The sequence below is a fragment of the Triturus cristatus genome, chromosome 8 (assembly GCF_964204655.1).
Source record: "Triturus cristatus chromosome 8, aTriCri1.1, whole genome shotgun sequence".
In the NCBI taxonomy this organism is placed as follows: domain Eukaryota; kingdom Metazoa; phylum Chordata; class Amphibia; order Caudata; family Salamandridae; genus Triturus; species Triturus cristatus.
The window spans coordinates 1,522,322,484-1,522,338,770 of NC_140591.1; the positions used below are offsets into that span (position 1 = coordinate 1,522,322,484).

General features: G+C 53.6%; 1 protein-coding gene across 1 annotated transcript in view; it reads left to right on the top strand.

Annotated features, from left to right (window-relative positions):
• Positions 1-16,287, top strand: part of PGM2L1 (phosphoglucomutase 2 like 1) — a 670,483-nt gene that overhangs the window by 496,809 nt on the left and 157,387 nt on the right. The window lies entirely within an intron of this gene.

A 16,287-nucleotide genomic window follows, 5' to 3' on the forward strand; every position in this document is an offset into this window, starting at 1 on the left:
TTGACTGCCTCCCACCATGATCTGTTACCCAGAATCCCTTGCAAACCTAAAAATTGACAAAAAAAGCACATTTTCCCCACATTTCTGTGGTGGAAAGTTCTGGAATCTGCGTGGATCCATAAATTCCCACCCACCCCGCGTTCCCCAAAGTCCTACGTGAAAAATGGTACCTCACTTGTGCGGGTCGGCCTAGTGCCCGCGACAGGAAACGGCGCAAAACGCAACGTGGTCACACCTCAATTTTCCAGTGAAAAATGACCCTTTTTAGGTCTCGCCTGGCGAACGCAGCGCGAAGCGCTGCAAGCCAGCGAGATCTATTGTTGCTGACTTGCCTCGGAAGGGGGACAGGAGATGTGCACGCGCAGGCTCTTGGCGGATTTGAATTGGTGTACGCGCTTACAGCCACGCGGCGTGCAGATCTCCTGTCCCCCTTCCGACCACGTCAGCCCTGTTGGAGCGGCCCGCTGCAAGACGGGGCCGCTCATAATGCCAAAAGGACGCTGTGCCTCGATCAGGCACCAACAATAGCCCACACGGAGCCCCCCAGCCCTTCTTCACTCACCGGGCTGCTCTTCTGGGGGGGGGGCTCCTCCTCGCGGCTGCAGCACTTCTCTTGCGGGGCTTCCCTGCACTCCCGGGAGCCCCGCGCTGCCGTGGGCAGCCTCGGCCGCCGCAGTCTTCACCCGGGCCCCCTCCTGGGACCCGGGGCTTCGCTCCACTCCGGTCGCCACCGCGGGGCACTCCCTTCAGCATGGGAGCCCCGCGTTAGCATGGCACGCCGTTTCTCTTCCTGCCGGAGCAGGCCCCGCCCACGTCCCGGGCAAGGGCGCCTGACTTCCGGCTTGTTTTATTTCTAGCGTGTTCATATTTCTATATACACGAAGCTTTCGCTGAAAAAAGTCAGAGCAGGGCTTGTTCCCGTTCTGCATTCTGCAAGTGTGTTTTTTAATCCAGTCTGACAGGTAACAGCCCCTCACGCAGCTTTGTGTGTTGGTATTGACTGACGGGAGACACGGCTGCTCTTCAGTGGAAAAATATCCCTTGGCAAGGCGCGGGGTATAGATCTTTTTGTAATCACATGGGGCGACATGGTGGTTAAGAGTATTGAGTAGTGTTTGGAAAATAGAACCGAGAGAAAAGATTGAGCACTTTAACCCTTTCATACAAATACAGCACAAAGCATAGAAATACTTAGGGAGCAATTGCATCTGGGAGAATCAATCTTCACTGAAAACGGGCAAACCAGGTTCTATTTGAACCTTTACTAAACTAGACACTTCGGTAATCAGTTCTACCCCTATGCAAGCAGACAGCCATACACAGCCTGCTGACGAAAATCCCAGAGCTCAGATTAGGAAAACACCACACGTCTCAAGAGGTAAACACGCTATAAAATATAAATGTAGTATCAAAAATGTTACTGTGGCCATTCAATTCGTTGATACCAATGACGGCCTTGGCTGATGGTTCAAGTCACAATAGCACTGCTCTCCATCCTATTCAGCCCCTTGTCTTCAAAATGAACGTGACCAAAAAAGCCTAAATATGTAATTTACATGTGGTTGAAAATACTCTGTGTATACCGATGAAGCCATGCCGTATTAATATGATGCATTATAAATTCCCTGAGACAAAAATTGGCATTAACTTGGCATCCATTGATATATTTCATATCACTCACAATTGTGTTTATTCACGTCAGCCGCCTTCAATTTAATGGAAGTTGCAGCTGGGTTTGCTATGCAGCTGGACAGCTTTGGTTTAACAAGCATTTGCAATGCAATAGGTCTCGCAGTTACACGAGTTAAAGCTATTGGCATTGTAAATGACAATGCCAATAGGCATTGTTATTTGCAATGTCAATAGCTCAAACTCGCGTAAATGCGAGACCTAATGCATTGCAAATGCTTATTTGGCAAAGTGGCTAGCTGTAGTTTTTATGTTTAAAACGTTTTTATTGAGACAAAACAAACCATGGGGGAGGGGGACAGGAGGCAGGATACGTGGAATACAGTCAAAGAAGAAGGGATGCATCTCCAGAGGGTTGGCAATAGGTGAAGCGTTGGCTCAGAGGGAAGAACACAGTAAATGAACGCTAGAATTACAAGCTGTGGAATCCCACGCGCGTATCCGACACCCAAAAGCAGAGCAATAAAACCCCCCCCAATCAACCCCTCAACAGAACACAGTCCCCCCCCTCCCATCCCCCATCCTCCCAGTACAAAAACAACAACACTCCCCCCTCCCCCCGTCCTATGGTCCCGCAGCAAAGTAGCCCTAACCAGGAAGCCCCGCACAGCCCCCCCCCCCCCGCCGGGGGTCCCCATCTCACATGTAAGCTAGTCCGCCGGGGTCACCGGCGGCCGCAGCCTGAGAAGCCTAAGATACCTCGGGCAGGTGAGCTCCCGGAATTCAGTGGACAGCAGCGCTAGAAAGGGTTGCCATAGCTCCTCAAATTGGTCTATCTCCCCCGCAACCGTAAGCGACAGCTTCTCCATCCCCAGCACATGCCAGAGTCTGTGCAACCAACCGGTGATGGAGGGGGCGGTGGATGTGCGCCAGTGGATCAGAATGTTCTGAACCGCAGACCCCAGCGCTATCGCAATCTGCCTACCCCTGCGGGACTTCAGTGGGTACATTAGGTCATTGGGGAGGCCCAGCAGGACATACGCCGGGAGGCGCGGCAGCTCTATGCCAAAGTGCTCATCCACCTCGTCCAGAACTTCCTTCCAGTAGGCGGTCAGCACTGGGCAATCCCATAGGATGTGTGTAAGGGTACCTTCCTGCCCGCAGCTCCGCCAGCACCCCTTGTCAGTGTGTCTATGCATTTCATACAGTCTCTCCGGGGTGTAGTACCAGTATGTGGACACTTTAGTGAAGGTTTCCGTAAGGCCCGTGTGGTATGCAGAGTGCCGCGCCCGATACGCAATTTTGTCCCATTCCTTGTGGCTGAGTGTCCTACCCAATTCCCTGTGCCAACGCTCCCTCCCCGGATTGTAGTAGTGAAACGGCGGGGGTTGTAGGTGTTTGTACAGATCAGTGATCAGTTTAGCGTCGGAGGTCCGAGTAGCCAACCACCGCTCATACGGTGTAATTGGACGGGCAGCGGCGGCACGCACCTGAGGCTGGAGGGCCCAATGCCGAACTTGCATGTAGCGCAATCTGTCCAGCTCCGTCAGGCCGAACTCCTGGCGGAGTTGCTGAAAAGGAACCACTCCTTCCGGGCCATAGATCTGGAAGAGTGCCCTGCAGCCCGCCTGCACCCAGTGGGAGAAAACCCCCGGCTCCATCCCAGGGGAGAAGTCCGGGTTGCCCGCAATGGGCGTGAGCGGCGAAGGGAAGGTGGTAAGGCCCCGGGCCTCACAGACCGCGTCCCACACACGCAGGGGGACCCGCGTAACAAAGGAAGCGTAAAGATTAGCGGGGCGGTGCGCGCGGCGCAGGAATGGAACCTCTTGTAAGGTGCGGCCCGCCACTGCCTGGTCTTGGAAGAGCCAATGTTTGTCGGACTCCCACCTGCTCCACTCCACCAGATAGCGGAGCTGTGCCGCCTGAAAGTACTTACGGAGGTCCGGAATGCCGAGACCCCCCGCTTCCGGAGCAAGCGTGGAGAGGACCCTCTTCATGCGTGGCCTGCGGCCCTGCCAGACAAAGCGGGAGATGTCAGCCTGCATTTGTCGTATCCAGCCCACCGGGGGTTGGAGTGGAAGGGCCCGGAAAAGATATAGTATCTGGGGCAGCACCGTCATTTTGACCGCCGCGATTCGCCCCAGCCAGGACAGCAGGCCCTTGTTCCAGCGGCCAAGCTCGTCCTTGATCTTCCTGCTGAGGGAGGCATAATTGGCCGTAACCATCTCCGACAGTGTAGGCGCCAGCAGAATCCCCAGATACGGCACCGTGGACGAGGACCACTGCATGGGGAAGAGCCGTTGAAGATCCCTCCTGGTTTCCGCAGCCAGGGACACGTCCAGTGCCATCGACTTGCTCATATTCATTTTGAAGCCGGCCACCCCCGCGAAGGCGTCCAACTCTCGGAGGCAAGTAGGCAGCGACCTCCTAGGGTCGTCCAAAGTCAGCAGGACATCGTCCGCATAGAGACTGACGGTGTGGACGTACTGGCCCATCCGGACCCCGACAGCATCCGGATTGTCACGAATCCTCTGAGCAAACGGCTCCATGTAGAGGGCAAACAGGAGCGGCGAGAGAGGGCAGCCCTGCCGCGTGCCGCGCTCGATGGCAAAGCTACCAGAGCTACACCCGTTTACCCGCACCGACGCTGAAGGATGCTTATAGCAATTAAATACCATGGTGCGGAACTTATCGCCGATTCCCAGTTTCTTAAGGACCCGCTCAAGATACGGCCAGTGAACTCTGTCGAAGGCCTTCTCTGCATCAACGGACAACAACATCCGCTCCCCCGAGATCCTTGAGGCCTTCTCCAGAACATGTGTCACCCTCTTGGTGTTGTCAACCGTCTGTCTACCGGGCACAAAACCAGCCTGGTCCGCCTCCACCAGGTCGGGGAGGTGTGGACCCAGCCTGGCTGCGAGAATCCCCGTGTACAACTTGAGGTCGACATTTAGGAGAGAGATGGGCCGGTATGAGCCGCAAAGGGCCCGGTCCTTCCCAGGCTTCGGGATTACCGCGACCGTCGCCCTCAGGAGATCCGGAGGGATGGCTCCCGGTGCGGAGAAAGAGTTAAACAGCCGCGTAAGGACAGGGGCCACGGCCGTGCAAAAAGTCTTGTAGAATAGCGACGTGAACCCGTCCGGGCCCGGGGCCTTGCCATGTTTCAGCCGCGCAATAGCTGAAATCACTTCCTCCACATGGATGTCCCGCTCCAGGTGGTCAGCCTGAGCCGGGTCCAGTACCGGGAGGGTCACCGACTCCAAATAGCTATCGGTCTCCCGTGGCGGGGAGGGCTCCTCAGCATACAGCGCCTCGTAGAAGCCGCGGAAAGACTCCGCTACTTCCGCGTCCCCGGAGACAACCCCCCCGTCCGCGCCCACCAATTCTTTCACGACGCTGCGCTGTTGCGCGACCCGGAGCCGGTGTGCTAGGAGCTTGCCACATCTGTCCCCCCCAGTGTAGTAGGCATGTTTCAAACGTAAGGCGGCGTACTCCGCCCTATCAAGATCCAGAGCCGAGAGGAGCTTCCTCGCTGCCTTCAACTGCCTCCAGACCCTCGGCGCTCCCGTACGGCGGTGGACCTGCTCAAGCTCCCGAACTTGAGCCGTCAACTCATCCCTCTTCAGTTGTCGCTCCTTATTCTCGGCTGCAGAGATAGAGATGAATTCCCCCCGTAGGACGGCCTTCAATGCCGCCCACTGTGTCGCCTGCGAGGTGTCAGTGTTGCTATTGTGAGTGAGATAGTCCTGTATGACCTCCCCGATGCGTTGCACCACCGATTTTTTGTGTAGAAGTGTGTCCCGGAGGCGCCACACCCCCCGAGAGGGGGAGGCCGCCGGCCACTGGAAAACGCCGATAACTGGAGAGTGGTCAGACAGGGTCAGGACCCCGATGTCCGCCGCCGTGGCAGCGGCACGCATCGGTCCACTCACCAGGAGGTAGTCCAGCCGTGAGTAAGTGCGGTGTGCGTGCGAGAAGAAAGAGTAGTCCCTATCCGTGGGGTGCAGGGAGCGCCAGAGATCATGCAAGTCCATGTCCGCAATTCGGGCCTTCCCAGCCTGGGACAGTTCCCCCGTCTGCGGGAAGCGCTGCGCCGATCTGTCCATCCCAGAGTCAAAGACAATGTTGAGGTCTCCGCCCAAGATAACGTGTCGGTCCGGGGAAGCAGTGACATCCACCAGCGCGGAGTCTAGGAAGCGCTCCTGGTGCTCGTTTGGGCTATAAACGGAGCCAACCGTAAATGCTATGCCTCCCAGGCTCATGCGATACGCAAGGAGCCTCCCCTTCTGTTCAGCACACTTATGCAACACCTCCCCCCGAAAGGAGCTCGCTAGGAGAATGGCTACCCCTGCCGTCTTGTTCGCTGCCGAGGAAAAGAACTGGGTGGGGAACTTAGCAGAGCGCATCCTGTGGCAGTCTCGGGGCAATAAGTGTGTCTCCTGCAAAAGGCAAATGTCCGCCTGCGTCCCCTCCAGCAACGACAGGATCGCCCTGCGCTTCACCGGGTTATTCAGACCCTGAACATTAAGGGTCACTACCTTTAGGCCCGGCATTCCTCGCAGGGATCGGGAGCGCCATGCAATGGGTAGGGAATCAGCGGGTGGGGCGCGCGGGGCCGCAGCGCGGGACAAGCCAAGACAAAGCGGGCAAAGACAACATCGGACGGGACCTTCCCAACCCCAAAACAACCCCCTCCCCCACCCAAAACACAACCTTGGCAACTAGCCATCCCCAAACTCAAACACCCCATAGTCTCAGTCAAGCCCCAAAACGGGCAAGTCCGTAGAAAATAGCAAAGTGGACGTCCAGCCACTCACCTCCGCCCGCTCCCCCCCAACCCCCCCGCCCCGTGCCAAGCATGTTAAGAAGCTAAAGACATCTCCCCCCGGAGTGTATGTTAGGCCGTCAAGGCCACGCTAGAGGAGCCGATCGAGTCCCCGGCCGCCGCCCTCAGGGCGTCTGCCATGTCCGCCCTAATGGTAGGGGAGTCCGGGCGCCCTGCACTGGTCGCTGAGCGCCGCCTCGATGACCTCCGCCGATTCCGTCCCTCCGAGGACCTCCACGACGGCGTAGCTCCCTCTTCCTCCGCTGCCGTGAGCCCCAGGACACCACAAATGTCTTGCAAGGAGCGTAGCTGATGCAATACCCCGTTCCACCGAAAAATCAAGCGGAAGGGGTGACCCCAAGAGTACGGCGTCTCATGCTCGCGCAAAAAGTCAGTGGCAATCCTAAAGGACCTGCGTTTCTGTAGAGTGATGGCAGAGAGGTCCTGGTACAGCGCCACCGGCCGATCCCGAAAGGTCAGGGGCTGTTTCCTGCGGGCTTCAGCCATGATACGCTCCTTTAGTGGAAAGTCGGGCAGGAAGGCCAGAATGTCCGGTGGGGGTGCCGATGGCTGGCGCTGGCGGCCAACCCTATGCGCCCTGTCGATGCTGATGGGAAAGTCCGCGGCCTCCCCCAGGATTTCTCGGAACAGGGCCCGCAGATAGCCCCCCAGATCGGACCCCTCATCCGCAGTCGGCACGCCACGCACTCGGATGTTGTTCCTCCGAGATCTGTTCTCGAGGTCCTCAGAGTGGGCCTGGAGCTCCACACACTGTTCCCGGAGGCGAAGAACGTCCTGCTGGAGGTGGACTATCTCCTCCGCTCGCTGTTGGCCCTCCGTCTCCACCGCCTCCACACGCTCACCTAGGCCCTCCACCTCTCTGCGCACTTCTCGGACCTCGCTGGCCACCTCCCGCTTCAGTGTCTGGAAGTCCTCCCTGAGGGAGCTAAACAGGTCCTCCATGAAGGCCCTCGTGACGGGTGGCTCCCCTCCAGTCACATCCGCCGGAGCCCGGGAGGGCCCCGGCGAGGGCTGTGTCCTGTCCCGCAAGTGCTGGGCCCTGCCAAGCATGTCCGGCAGAGTACGGTCCCCTTTCTTCGGGCCTCCTTTCCCAGCCATCGTCAGCTCCGCAGTCGGGCCCCGATCCAGGCGCCCCAGAGATGCTCAGCCGCCGGCAAGCACTCGGGCCGGGGGATCCCCCACAAGTGAGGTCGCTGCGTCACAGGTGACAAAATGGCGGCCGAGCCCGGTCACCGTCAGCCGCAAGAGCTAGCGTGAGACAACCAAGGGGGCCGCAGCGAGGGGGTCCCAACAGCTCATCCCTCCGGTAGTCAAGACAGCAATATCGGGAGGTCGTGTGCAGCCAGCATCCAGGGCTCAGCGGAGGTCGCCACCACTGCTCCTTCGGGGACAAAATGGCGGCCGGGCGGAGCAAGCCACCCCGACTAGGCCCGGCGACACCCCCGGGGCCTCCGAGGTGCCCCGCCGTGAAATAAGTTCCACCACCGGCCCCCGTTAGTCACGCACAGGGGGCCAGATGATCCGGCCCCAACAAGGAGTCCGCCGTACCTCGGCTAGGGGTCAGGGCCTCCGCAGTGCCAGGTGTCGCCGTCACCAGTCCGAGTGCCGGGGCACCCGTCCCAAGCCCTCCACACCGTCGGGCCCCTTCCCGCCAGGCTCCTTCAGTCACCGTCGAGCGGCGGGCCAGATCCCCTCCAGACCGCAGCTTTCAGCACCAGGCCCAACCGAGGCGCCCGGACAGCTCTCCAATACGCTCCGCCCCTCGGGCTCACCGCCGTCGTCCCCTGATCTCAGACGAACTTTTGGGGGGGTTCCCCCGGGGCGATCCGGACCAAAACAGCACCAATGTGTGCCCCTGATGTTCCGCCACGCTCCTCTCCCGCGCTGAGCCTCAGCGGGGGGAGAAAAGCATAACAATAAGGCTTTAGCTTGGCCGGGCCGGAGGAGCTACGGGAGGAAGCGTCCGCTCACCCCGCCATCTTGGCCACGCCCCCCCTAGCTGTAGTTTTTGAACCCTAGCTCTGCCGGCACATAGGGAAACCTACCAAACCCATACATTTCTGAAAACTAGACACCCGGGGGCTTCCAAGGAGGTATGGCTTACGTGGATCCCCCAACGTTTCCTTACCCAGAATTCCCTGCAACCCTCAATTTTAGCTGAAAAAATCACTTTTTTCAAACATTATGGTGTGGGAAAGTTGTGGCATCACCGGGCTCACACAAATTTACCACCACCCAGCGTTCCCCTAGGTCTCCCGGTAAAAATGGTGTCTCCCTTGTGTGGGAGGCCCAAGTACCCGCGGCAGGCAAGGGCCCAAAACGTAGTGAGGCGACATCAAAATGGCCTATCGCAAAACCACCTGGTTTTGCAAGGGGGGTCACTTGGGTTTTTGGCCCGGTGCTCGGCGGCCATCTAGGGAAACCTACCAAACCCATACATTTCTGTAAACTAGACACCCGGCGGCTTCCAGGGAGGTATAGCTTGCGTGGATCCCCCAACGTTTCCTTACCCAGAATCCCCTGCAAACCTCAATTTTAGCTGAAAAAATCACTTTTTTCACACATTATGGTGTGGGAAAGTTGTGGCATCACCGGGCTCACACAAATTTACCACCACCCAGCGTTCCCCCAGGTCTCCCGGTAAAAATGGTGCCTCACTTGTGTGGGAGGCCCAAGTACCCGTGACAGGCAAGGGCCCAAACATTGTTTTGATAGGCAATGTTGATTTCGCCTCACAACGTTTTGAGCCCTTGCCTGCCGCGGGTACTTGGGCCTCCCACACAAGTGAGGCACCATTTTTACCGGGAGACCTGGGGGAACGCTGGGTGGGGGTAAATTTGTGTGAGCCCGGTGATGCCACAACTTTCCCACACCAAAATGTGTGAAAAAAGTTATTTTTTTCAGCTAAAATTGAGGTTTGCAGGGGATTCTGGGTAAGGAAACGTTGGGGGATCCACGCAAGCCATACCTCCCTGGAAGCCGCCTGGTGTCTAGTTTTCAGAAATGTATGGGTTTAGTAAGTTTCCCTAGATGGCTGCCGAGCACCGGGCCAAAAACCCAAGTGACCCCCCTTGCAAAACCAGATTGTTTAGACATAATTATTGGTTTGTTTCTACAGCGTGAGAATTTTGGAACAATATTGCAATGAAAATGTGAGCCATTTTGAGGTTTGCAGGACATTGGGGATAAAAAAAACTTTTTGAATTCACAAGAGAGACATCACCATGAACTCCCATGGGTTTTCGACAATATCTACAGTTGGTGGGCTATTCCTACATGGAAAGTACACCTTGGCAGAGAAACTAAAAACAAAGATTCCTGCACAACCATCTATTCCTCAAGCACACACACATACTGGTTGGATTTGGCACGAGGGCAAGTCATGGTTCAGTGTATTAAATTTTATTAACAAGAGATTTCACAAAAATGAAATGCACTGTCAATTAAATTCACAAAAAACCAAACCAATGACTCGCAGCTCGTGAGCTGTAAAGCCACGTCAAGGCACCAACCACTTTACAGGCCATTCACACACCTTTCATACGTGATACAAACAAGACCATTCACACCACCAGGCACAAAAGCAACACATTACAAAATTCACAAAAAGGGACAAGGTACACCCTGCTTCAGAAAGACAAATATTACTGCACAGCCATCTAATCCTCAAGCACACACACATACTGGTTGGATTTGGCACGAGGGTGAGTGATGGTTCAGTATATACAATTGTATTAGCAAGTGATTTCACAAAAATGAAATGCACTGTTAATAATTGAAAGGGCGAGAAACTGAACCATTGACTCACAGCTCGTGAGCTGTAAAGCCACGACAAGGCACCAACCTCTTTACAGGCCATTCATACACCTTTCATACGTGTGAGACATACAAAACCATTCACACCGCCAGCCGCGGGCCCATCACATAACAAAACTCACACCAGCACACAGCGCCATTCAAGGGCCCATCACTTTCAGACGCCCACATTCCTGACCCAGCAACTACACAAGCTGATGGATTGCGTGGAGTGGCACTCAGCTAGCAGTGTGTGTAGTAACCAGCAGCAAGTCACTACTCTCACACAGCCAGCCGAGGGCCAGTCCACACACACCGCTAGCAGAGCGCCAGTCCACGCACACCGCTAGCCAAACACCAGTCCACGCACACCGCTAGCCAAGCGCCAGTCCTAGCACACCGGCAGCCAATCGCCTGTCCAGGCACACCGGCAGCCAGTCGCCAATCCACGCACACCGCCAGCCAAGCTCCAGACCCCACACACACCACCAGCCAAGCACCAGTCCACGCACACCACCAGCCAAGTACCAGTCCACGCACACCGCCAGCCAAGCACCATTCCACGCACACCGCCAACCAAGTGCCAGTCCACACACACCAACAGCCAAGCGCCAGCCTACACACACCGCCATCACATTTAGGATTTTTGGAGACAAAAATAAAAACACAAACAAATCACAAATAGATACAAATCTATAAACACAAAATCAGCAACTAAATACATTGCACTAACGCCAACTTTGAAACAGAATCAAATGTTTCAAAGAATACAGACCAGGCAGTTCACTTTACCACTCATGAATGCTCCCAAAAATTATTTTGCGTGTGGTACGCTCTAAAACAAGCAGGGACACACAGCCCAGGTTTAGAAGGACAGTCGGGGCAGTACATACAAATCTCCTTCCGCGTACCTCTTCGCCAACAGACTCTACATCTCCTACTGGGAAAGTCTTTTGAGGGTGTGGGAGGAATGTGATCAGGAAAGTGGCTATCTCTCAATCTAGCAACATCCTCCACCACTCCAACTCTAGGAACACTTGCCTGTTCCACTACAACAAGGCTGCCTATTACAGACCCCTGAAACTTAGCAAAAGTCATCTTTGACTCAGGGCAAGAATCCTGGAACACAACAAAAGCATTAAAGGTTGCCAAGTGGAAAAGATGGATAGCCAACTTCTTGTACCAAATGTAAGCCTTACGAAGAGCAGCGTAAGGTTCCTACCTCTGATCTACTCTGTCAACACCACCCATGTGCCTATTATAGTCTAAAATGCACACAGGTTTGCGCGCTTCAGCGACCTGACCCCAAACAGTCACAGGTGCAGTGCTTTCATCATGGATGGTAGTCAGCATGTAGACATCTCTCCTGTCTGAAAACTTCACAGCAAGAAGCACCTCGCAACGCAACACACTGCACTGTCCCCGCACAAGCTTTTGACAAACAAGTTCATTTGGGAAACCTTTACGGTTAGAGCGGATTGTGCCACAAGCAACAGTGTCCACTTTGGCCAATTCCCTGAACAACCGCACACCAGTGTAGAAGTTATCTACATATAAATGGTGGCCTTTGTTAAAAAATCCTCTACCAAGTTCTCAAACAATTTTCTCAGTCACTCCAAAAGTGGACGGACAACCAGGGGGGTTAATCCTGGATTCCTTACCGGTGTACACCCTGAAATTAGAGACATATCCAGTCCTACTGTCACACAGCATATACAGCTTAATTCCATAGCGTGCCCTCTTACTAGGAATGTATTGCCTAAAAACCAAGCGGCCCTTGAACAACACCAAAGACTCATCCACTGCAATTTCTTTCCCAGGAGCACAGATCTTAGAAAATCGATCAACAAAGTGATCAAGGACAGGCCTAATCTTAAAAAGACGGTCACACTCAGGGTGATCTCGTGGCAACGCTAAACCATTATCAACAAAATGCATCATCCGAAGCAGAAGCAAATACCTGTCACGACTCATGACTGCCGGAAAAATAGCTGTTGCCATCAAGGGACTAGTAGACCAATATGAAGACATTGATGGCTTCCTTAGCAAGCCCATCAAAAAAGTTAAACCCAAGAACTTTTTCATCTCTTCAAGATTTGTGGGAGTCCACCGGGTAGCTCTAGAGTGTGGCTTAATACTGGCACTGTTGTCCCTCAAAAACTGTTCGGCATACAAATTAGTCTGCTCAACAATCTCTGCCAAAAACACATCGTCCATAAACAACTGAAAAAAATTTATCGGCACCAAGTTTTCAGTATTCACTCTACACCCTGGAACACCAGTAAAGTCTGGCAATGCCGGCTGCACCATGCCAGGGGCAACACAGAGGTCATCACTTTCAAAGGGAAGCCTTGCAGCCCCAGCCTGCAGCCCAGATGCCTCTTACCGCACTACACCAACAGGAAGCCTTGCAGCCGCAGGCTGCAGCCCAGAAGCCTCTTGCCGCACTACACCAACGGGAAGCCTTGCAGCCCCAGGCTGCAGCCCAGATGCCTCTTGCCGCACTATCGGCACATCAGTCTCCTCCTCTAACACAGGCACTTCATCCGCACTAAGATTATCTTCATCATCCGATGACTCCACATGGAGAGAAAACTCACTGCCAGAATCGTCCCCTGCCTCCTCTCCCTCAGATGCAGAGTCAGTCTCTGAACCATGGTCAGAGGAAGACTCAAAAAGCAAACCAACAACCTGATGAGCAGTAATCCTGCGGCTAGCCATTATACTTACTAAGATAGAAGACTGCAAAAACAAGTCAACAACAACCAACAATGTGCAAACCAAGTAAGTAAAGAAATGTGTACCTTTATCACAAAGATCAATGTACTCAAAAACTATAGAATTCAATTACAAGAGACAGCTACACTCACCAGAACCTACTCTGCAGTGACACAGCAAAAACCAACGATATCCAACTAGAAAGAAGAAAAAAAAACAAATTACTCACAAGACAACAAAATACACATCAAGCACAAATGCAAACAGTTTTTGACACTCAAAAACCAAACATACTGCTATTATTACACCATTTGCAAAAAACATTTATGCAGAGAAATCAATCACATTTACATTGTACAAAAAAAAGTCTCTTACCAAACTACACAAACAGCAGAACCACCAGTAACGAAACCGCAAACTGGAAAAAGCAAAAGCCTTCACCTAGAACAAAAAAGTAAAAAAAAAAAAAACATTACAATTGCAATTCACAAAAAATATAACAATAAACATTATAACATGCTATGTTACTACCCAAATGGTCAATTGGGTTGTGTGCCAGGTGGGGCAGAAAACAGCAGGAAAAAAAAAACAGGCTAATCTGTCCCAGGGCGGGGGGGCCAAATACATATTATAAAAAATTGCCCGCTGGAAGCGACCCTTGCCCAAGGGGTCACTTCCTTTTTTTATTTAAACTAATTCCCTGGTGTCTAGTGGGCTTTTCTGCCCCCCCTGGGACCAGAAACGGCTACACAAAAGAACGATCTGCCCCCGGGGGGGCGGGCAGAAAAGTCTTAATATTAAATTTGGCCCCCAGGAAGCGACCCTTGCCCAAGGGGTCGCTTCCTTAATGCTAAAAAAGACATCTCTGGTGTCTAGTGGGCTTTTCTGCCCCCCCTGGGAGCAGAAACTGCTACATAAACGACCGATCTGCCCCCAGGGGGGGCAGAAAAGTCTTAATATTATTTTTAGCCCCCAGGAAGCGCCCTTGCCCAAGGGGTCGCTTCCTTAACGATACAAAAGACATCCCTGGTGTCTAGTGGGGCATCCCTGCTCCACGATCGCGACGCTGTGCGCGATCGTGAAGCAGGAATGCCCAGCATTGAGACATCAGGGGAGAGGAAATACTCTTTCTTCTCCCCCGATGCCTCAATTCTTACAAAAATCACCCCCGCGGCCCCACCGGAGAACAAAACTTACCTGCTCCTGATGGGACTCCTGGAAGCAAATGGCTTCCAGGCGTCCCAGCGCTTCCTGATGACGTCGGCGAGCGCTGTGCGTGCTGACGTCATGGGGAAGCGTGGGGGGGCTCGGGGGTGGCAGCGGAAACTTCCGCTGCCAACCCCCCAACTGGTGACAAAATCGAGCCCCCAGGGGGGGAGCGCCAGCGCTTCCCCCAGGGGCTGTGCTCATGACGGAGCGGTTCCGTCATAAGCACAGCCCAACCGATGCTCATGACGGAACCGCTCCGTCATGAGCATCGAAGGGGTTAATGCCAGCATGAACATTCTTCTAATTGCCTCAGTCCTGGATTGCCAGTGCTCTGACCTGGCCAGACTGCAGCTGTAGGACCAGCCACATTGTAGGCTTTTGTGCAGACAGTACCTGTTTTACAAAATCCAGGGAAGATGTTCAATCACGACCTGTGCTAAAACTTGGTGGGCGCGCCTTTTCAGTAGTTACCTCTCAAGCATGGAGCAATCTCCTTATTGAGTTACAGCCCAAGTCAAATCTGTTAACATTTCACAAGGCCTTCAAGGCATATTTGTTTAAATGATCAAGGTGTATTTTGTTTTATTATTAGCCCATCGCCAGGACTCCTGAGGGTAATCACCCGCTTATCAAATTAATAACTGTTTCATGATGCACTGTTCAGTTGATGACAATATCAAATTCAACTATGTATGGAAAGCATAAAAACTATTAGGCCTGGGCGGTAAATTCCGTTCCGTTCGCGGAATTTGCGAAATTTGGGTAATTTCGCGTTCCGCGGAGAACGCGAAATTGCAAAAAAATCTACGTTCCGCAACTTCGCGAAATTTTTTGCTTGTTCGCGTTCTCAATATGCGTGTTCGCGAGATATTTCACCCCGAGCACGCAAACAGCGATCGCGAACAGGAAAAAAGTATCGCGAACAAGCAATTCCGCATGTTCGCGGAATTTCTGCATGTTCGCGGAGATTTTTTACCGTTTTGCGTAGATTTGCGTAACGCGATTAGGCAAATTCCGCCCACCCCTAAAAACTATATACTTTCTAATTCCATACAGGCTAAGGAATTAGGTGATGCAAGCCAGACCTCCCTTGTTATGACCAGCTGGTCTGAAGTATGTGCCGAATATGATATTTGTTATACATTCAGCATTTTGTTTTCCAAAACTTGGTGTTTGAGACATATGAGCTGCAGATCACACACTATGCATAGGTCGCCATCTGGTGGTGGACCCGGATGATTACACTTTGTTGTTGTCCTGGAAGAAGTCTTTGTAGTCACGAGATTGGTGACTCCTCCTATGGACTATAGTGCGCATGGGCATCGACTCCATCTTCAGATTGTTTTTTTCCGCCATCGGGCTCGGATGTGTTAGTCGTGCTCCCGGTCGACTTTGTTACCGATCGACCTTTCGAAGCGCAATCCTTAACCCTATCGTCTGTATTGTTTTTCAATCGCGATCCCTCTTCGACGCGCATCGTTTAAAACCTACATTTCTATTCCGGTTGTCCACGCGGGCCGTCGGGCCCACCTGCCCCATCAGGACCTTTCAAGAAGTGCCCTCAGTGTGGACACAAATTCCCCCACACTGATCTGCACCAAGTCTGCAACCTCTGTTTGTCGCCACAATATGAAAGTCGACACTGCCAGGCCTGCATCTCCTTCAAGTCGAAGAAAACTATCAGAGATTGACAGGCTCGAAGGGCCATGGCTCAAACTTCAGCGCCTCCAGTCGTCATCGTCCCAGAGACTCCAGATCAACAGGAGTCAGAAGACACCCAGGGGCAGCTGGTCATCGACTCTCAAGCCGAAGACCCCGATCCCGAAGATGATCTGCAGGCCGATGACGACAGCATTCCGGCAGGTCAATGGGTTGTAAGTACAGACGACCACCCTCCTGACCCCTCTCACCCTTCCATGTCGGACAAGGCTATGGTAACACCTTCACCTTTGGGCCTAGGTGGACGCCATTCTCACACTTCTGTCGCCCCGCCTTCTGGCCCGACAAAGAAGACGAAACTGAAGCCTATAGGTGACTCTGAATCGAGTCAACCTTCCCACCACTCCGACCACGTTCCGGTCCCGAAACAA